Here is a 7,500-nt window from a genome sequence, read left to right as displayed (position 1 = left end):
AAATCCATTGGAACCCTTTACAATTACCTTTTGGCATTATAATTAGAACTCTTTCGAATTATCCTTTCAAACACTTTCGAACTTTCGAATTTACCTTTATAAAAGTTGGGACAGAGTCGGGAGGTTGAGGCTTTTTGTTGAGTTGTCAGAAATGCATGTGTAAGTTTACTCAGAGTAAAAGTGTGTGTGTGTGTGTGTGTGTGTGTGTGTGTGTGTGTGTGTGTGTGTGTGTGTGTGTGTGTGTGTGTGTGTGTGTGTGTGTGTGCATGCACATAGGGAGTGATGCAATCACCCTCCAGTTAATGTGCTAGTTTCATGTAAAACAATGGTTATCAGACATTAGTTATATTATGACTTCTCTTGCAAAGAATTTCAACACAGTAGGAGAGCATTTGGCCCATGAAAGCCTGCGCTATGATTGCCAACCTATGGTTGTTTGTCCATGCTCTATCGTTTTTAAATGCTGAGCTTCAAGCAAGGAATGAATGTGCACCATCTTAAAAAGTCTTTGTGACTTTGCCGGGGTTCGATTACTAACTTCCCAGACTTGGAGCAGACACTCCGACAAACCATTGCACCACTAAGTCTGCATTAGTTCTGGTGCACAGCAGCCCTCATATTTCTGTTTATCTTTTATGAAATGCTATCTTTCAGAAGAAAAGAGCTTACATTGCAACCCAGTCGGAAAAAAAGCACAAGTACTTTCAACGAAAAAACTATTCATTGATACCCAGCACACGACAGTCTCCTGCATTTCCTTATGGATGCAGAGCGAATCATGTTGATGTTGTTACACCTGTAAACAGGTTATTATTCCCTAGAGTGAATCTTCATCTCTCCTCCTAGCAGAGAGTATAATCTTTAAAGTGAAAACGGAATGTCAGCTGAAGACGTTCCCCAACTAATCAGGGGTAATTAATTAAAAACTTACCTGATGGCATGAGAGCCTCCAAACATTACAGTCGCCAGCCAGTCTAATTATCTGCCACGACAAGGGCTGGAAAACAACAGGACTTGTCTTCTGTGCTTGAGTGAGTGGCAGAAAAGGATGCACCAGTCCAGAGCCAGATAATTCCCTGGAATTGAAAAAAATGTTTTCACTCTGAAACTTCATTGCTGTCATTCAATTCGTCAGAGCTGTTTGATTCACCATGTGATTTATTATGACATGCATATATCTCGGTATATCAGACATCGAAGACGTCATGCTTTTCCATAATGGTCATCAGGATTATACTTTTTTGTTTTGTGAATGCATTATATATTTCCATTTATAATGACCAATCTATTTTGTTATATAATGAGTGGTTGTTTGATTGCTCCAGCTATATATTCTCGGTGATGTGGATTCCGGGAGTGGAAGCTGTTGGTTTGTTGTTGTAGTTTGTGTTCTCGCTGACTGGGGGCGGGGGTACATATGCATCCAAGTGTAGTTGCTGCATATGGAGACACTGTATGTGCCCCTACTGGCCCACCTTAACTGACATATGCATTATAGTGAGTCTTTCGCACATTTTTAATTAAATTCCTGAAAAAATATTCCTTGACTAGCCAGAACCCCGTGGCAAAAATACCACGACAGGGGGAAAAAAACAAAAAAACGAAGCCTTTTGTTGTTGTGCTGGTTTGAAAGAGCTCAAACATGGAAGGTTCAACAAGGAATGTCACAAGTTGTTGTACGAACCTGGTGCTTGAAGAAAAAACAGAGGGTGCAATGAGTTGAACAAGTCATTGATTTATTCATATAATTTGATTGGGTAAACTTACCATGGATTATGTGAAGATAATTGTTGGCTTCGGAATGAAGTACAGGTTGTCCACAAAGTCTTGTCCTTTTTTTTTACTGTTAGTATTACAACCAAACCAAAAGGGATACGATGATGTGTTTTTTTTTCTTGTGCTCATCAGTGCACCTCAACATGTGCACTTTTGGTGGCACGTAGCACATCCAAGCGATAATCCATTTCAATTCACATGTTGGCCAACATCTCCCTCATCTCACGACTGATGCAATTGGTTATTCTTGCACGAAGTGTTTCAATGTCAGCAACAGAGGTTTGGAAAATAAGTAAAAAAGACATAAAATGTCATAGCCCCCGTTGTTTTTGTAATTTTGCTGTATATGAAGTTAAAGAGATGGCCCATATTTATGTACAACTAAAATGGCCGCCAGTCTACCAGTCGGCCATGTTTGATCAGATCACAAAATAAGGTTGGATATATGTGTATGCCATTGTGTACTGTGTTTGTGGCAAGTTTGAACAAAATCGGACCATACGTGTTGAAGAAATGGTTGGAGACACATTTAAGTAACAAAATGGCCGTCAGTCGGCCATCTTGGATCTGATCTCGAGAAAAAAATGACGTTCTTATGTAAGCCATCATTCCTTATCTGTGTCCCAAGTTTGAACAACATTTGTAAATGCATGTCTGAGAAATGCTTGAGGACGTATTCAACACTGGGTTTGTTTTTGTGTACAACAAAAATATCCGCCAGTCGGCCAGCTTGGATCTGATGTCGAAAAAAATGACATGCATATGTATTCCATCATGCGTTGTCTCTGCGCTAATTACGCATAAAATCTGTCCATACATGTCCGAGATATGGTTGCGGACGCACACATGCATGCACGGACATTAAAATAAGAGATCAAATCCATAAGCCCCTATTTCGGACTAAGTCCAGTGGTGGCTAATAATCCTGAACATACCCCAACAATAAGTCTAAGGGATCACATCAGGCCACCACGTCCAATTCATCTACCAGGGAAGTTATCGGTTCCAAAGGTTGCACTGTCTGCACTTTATATGTGTGAAGATGCAATCTCTTCTGCACAACTTTGTTTTTTATATTTTAATTTTCCCATATGTTTGGATTAATTTCAAGCAACTTTTATTTTATTTTTCTCTCTCTGAGGAGTGTTTCAATATTTCACAGTGGGACAGACAGACAGATGGCATGAGCGTACCAGCATGTACCCATGGAACACCCGCGCAATGTAAAATGTGATTTCAAGTCCTCAACTCCCCCCCCTCAAAAAACCAAACTCATTAAGGCTTCAATCCTCCAAGACTTCAAACACCCTCCCAACCCCCACCCCCCTTCACCTCCCCTCCCCCAAGTCTCAACCCCTCCCTCACAACTCCGTTTCATTTTTGTGCTCTTTCCCTCCCTCCCTCCCCACTCTCTGAGCTACAACTCTCGGTCCTCTGCTCCAAATCATTAAAATTTCTCAAATAGAGGTTTTATCACATTTGGTAAAAGTAGAAGAACAAAATGAAATCCACTTTTGATTCCGACCAACCCACTTTTTGTTGCCTCTCACTTGCCACGTGTGCTTATTTACTTCACATAATCTGTGAATTACTTCATAAATCCTTTATTTGCACATTATTCGGCCTCAAAAACTCGGATGAAAACAGTTTCTTTTTTGTTTTTAATTTTATTAATATTATTATTATTTATTTATTTATTTTTTAATGAAAAATTTCATATATTAATCATGACTTTTATTACATCCACCACTGAAGATGAAGGAGGTCATGTTTTCACCCCTTTCTGTTTGTTTGTCTGTTTGTCTTTGTACAGGATATCTCAAAAAGTTGTGGACAGGTTGGGTGTGTGACGAAGACGAACTGGTTAGATTTTGGTGACTATCTGGATCCAGATCTGGGTCTGATAATTTTTAAGTGATTCTCCACCATTTAGAGAGAGGGCCAAAAACGATATATAGCACGATATCTCGAAGGTTTTGGATAAATTCGGACGAAACTTGGTGGACAGGTTGGGTGTGTCACAAGGAAGAATTGATTCGATTTTGGTGAAGATCCGAATCCGGATCTGGATAAGAGAATTATTTAATTTTTTAAGTGATTCTTCACCATTGAGAGATAGGGCCAAAAACTATATTGTACTGTATAGCATGATATTTCAAAAATGTATTCGGCCCGATATGTTCCCGTGGATCAGGCATTACGTGGCGGAGGTATGTGCTCTACCGAGTACCCTTCTTGTGTCCTCTGTATTTCTTAGGGGAAGGTGGGGTGAATTGGGACCTGAGAAACATTGAGGTAATTCCTCTAATACCTATTCTTGGTTAATGATATCAAGTACCAATGTGTCAGTGATGAATATAATTATCTAGGAATATATGTGAGAGCCATGTGATGTCCTTATGCACCTCAGTTACCCCTTTATTAGTTGTTATTTTGTTTATACTAATAATGAAAAATCTATTTTTTATTTTCAGCTAGACGAAAAAGGAAAAATAATTTATGGCTAGAGAAAGTAGAATAGCCAGGTTATTCACATCAATTGGAAAATCAGGTCGATCCTCTCAAGACGTGATATCTCAAGAAAGGCCATGTTATATTTTACAAAAGCATGGGTTGAATAAGGATGAACTTGACCCCCATTTAGGCATGATATTTTAAAGTAGGAAAAGTTACATATTCGTATGAAACAAGCATACCAATAATTAGTTGATTAACCTGGTCACATTTATGAGCATATTTCAAAACTTCTTCTTCTTCCTCTTCTTCTTCTTCGATAAACTTACACTCTCAACCTTCAAGTGGATATGCATAAGTAATGAAAGAAGAAAATGTATGGAAGCCCTACGAGTTGCATACTTCCAGGCCTGCACTTCCAAACCATTCGTTTTGTGTTTTGTTTGTAGCATATGATGACGACCATATCATGTCCCTCTATATATATATATATATATATATATATATATATATATATATATATATATATATATATATATATATATATATATATATATATATATATATATATATATATATATATACATATATATATATACATATATATATATATATATATATATATATATATATATATATATATATATATATATATATATATACATACATATATATACATATATACATATATATATATATATATATATATATATATATATACACATACATATATATACATATATACATATATATATATATATATATACATACATATATATATATATATATATATATATATATATATATATATATATATACATATATATATATATATATATATATATATATATATACATATATATACATATATATATATATATATATATATATATATATATATATATATATATATATATATATATATATATATATACATATATATATATATATACATATATATATACATATACATATATATATATATATATATATATATATATATATATATATATATATATATATATACATATATATATATATATATATATATATATATATATATATATATATACATATATATACATATATATATATATATATATATATATATATATATATATATATATATATATATATATATATATATATATATATATATATATATATATATATATATATATATATATATATATATATATATATATATATATATATATATATATATATATATACATTCAGTGATGGCAATATCATGCCAAGGAAAGTCAGTACACAATTAGACTGGTTGTCAGGGTCAGCCTTGTGGAAAGAGGCCAGCAAAACCATGGAACAGATTAAAGCAATCAGAAAGTGGTCTCCATTGATATTGTGATTCAAAGCAGCATCTGCAGGAATTAGTGGATCCTGTTACAGGCAGATTGAGTAGATGCACAGCCACGGCGCATGGTCTGTGCTGAGTAGGTGTTGAAGAGCATGCAAGCTGAGGGACTGTGCGTCTGGCGAGCGGGCGAGAGTTTTTCACACTGTCACTCACAATTTGGACAACTGGCCGCATGAATACCACGTTGTCTTCCATGCTGCCCGAGGGGAGATTTAAGATGACAAAAGAGGAATATATAGTGATTGAGCATGTCCTTGGGGCTGTTCATTTCCAGTTTGATTTTTCATTTCTTATTTTCTTCTTTCACCTTAAGATTAGCATGCTCGGTGTGTGGGTAAGAGAAGCTGAACCAAAATATACTCAACATAAAGTTTTCTTGGAACCCTCACAAAACTGGCATTTTTTAAATGCAAGATTGCTAATGGTTGTCGTGTTTGAAAAAAGAATAAAAAATAGCAAGTGAAGTCGATGCACAATAACGGCAACACTTTTGTTGTCAATTTCTAAAACGTGAATGACTATGGACACGTTTCTTCTCTATTGATGAAAATGAACCCACACAAACACAACTAATAGTTGATTAGTACAATTATTGCGATGAGGCTGGGAGCACACCTGTAAGGCCTAAAAGGCCGAAAGCTCATCACTTAAGGCTTTCTCAAAATCTTGATCACCCAGGTAAGTGGGAGGTACTTCAACACAGCGATAGTTAACCTTTACGAGTGAGACATGCGAGAACCAAATTATATATTAGTGGAGGCAATTGTACAAAATAAAAAAAAACGAAAATTGCATCGTTTTACTATATATATATATATATATATATATATATATATATATATATATATATATATATATATATATATATATATATATATATATATATATATATATATATATATATATTCAAACCAAACATCGTTATAGTTAAAGGAGGTTACATGTCAGGAATACCTGTAAAAAAACGTACAAATCAAAATTCACTCATTAACCTCCACCATCGAAGATGGACGGAGGTTACTGTTTTCACCCCTGTCTGTTTGTTTGTTTGTTTGTGTACAGTATTACGGAAAAACTCCTCGACGGATTTCGATGAAACTTGGTGGGGGGATTAGGTATGGTCCAAGGATCATGCCATTAGATTTTGGACTAGGTCCAAAGTCCAATATGGCCGCTATGGTGGCCATTTTGAAAAAATATTTGAATTTTTGTTTTTGCATTTCTACATGTTTTAAATGATTTCCAGCCCCCCCCCAAAATTTTGTTAGAGAAAAAAAAATCAGAAGATTTTGCAACTTTTTTTTCAAAAATATTTTCGATTTTTTTTTTCTTGGCATTTCTACATGCGCGTCGATCTAGTTTAGTTTATTCAATCGTGGTTCAGTAGAGTGTGATCCGTTTTGGCCATTTTGAAAAAAATATTTGATTTTTTTTGCAATTCTACATGTTTTAAGTGATTTCCAACCCAAAAAATAAAAAAAATTGTTCGAGAGAAAAAAAAAGGAAAAAAAATTTTGCAACTTTTTTTTCAACAAAATTTCGATATTTTGTTTTTGAATTTCTACATGTTATAAGTGAGTTCCAACAAAAAACATGCCAAAATTATAATTGCGTAAAATATATACCCACGTAAAATCAATTTCTGTCTTAAGAAATCTAGTTATGACGAATGAATTGAGTATGTAAAAGTTAAAAGTAAAAGGGAAAGTTGAAAACTATAACTCTGTGAGCACTGTTGACGTCAAATTGAATGAATAGGATATCAGGTTCACTTGAGTGACCCAGCAGTATTGGCGGCAGAGGTTTTGCACTCTACCGAGTGCTCCCCCTCTAGTTGTAAATGTATTCAGTCCCTCAGATCAGTCCTTGGTGGAAGCACCTTTTGCAGC

The 7,500-nt window shown here is 34.6% G+C and overlaps 1 long non-coding RNA gene across 1 annotated transcript in view; it reads right to left on the bottom strand.

The window, feature by feature from the left end:
* LOC147028947 (uncharacterized) overlaps positions 1–7,500 on the bottom strand; it is a 143,144-nt gene that overhangs the window by 47,236 nt on the left and 88,408 nt on the right. The window lies entirely within an intron of this gene.

The sequence above is a fragment of the Eptatretus burgeri genome, chromosome 4 (assembly GCF_056783735.1).
Source record: "Eptatretus burgeri isolate ZD-2024b chromosome 4, Ebu_testis_v1, whole genome shotgun sequence".
NCBI lineage: Eukaryota > Metazoa > Chordata > Myxini > Myxiniformes > Myxinidae > Eptatretus > Eptatretus burgeri.
Note: the sequence above shows the minus strand (reverse complement) of the source record. Positions and strands in the feature narration are given on the sequence as shown.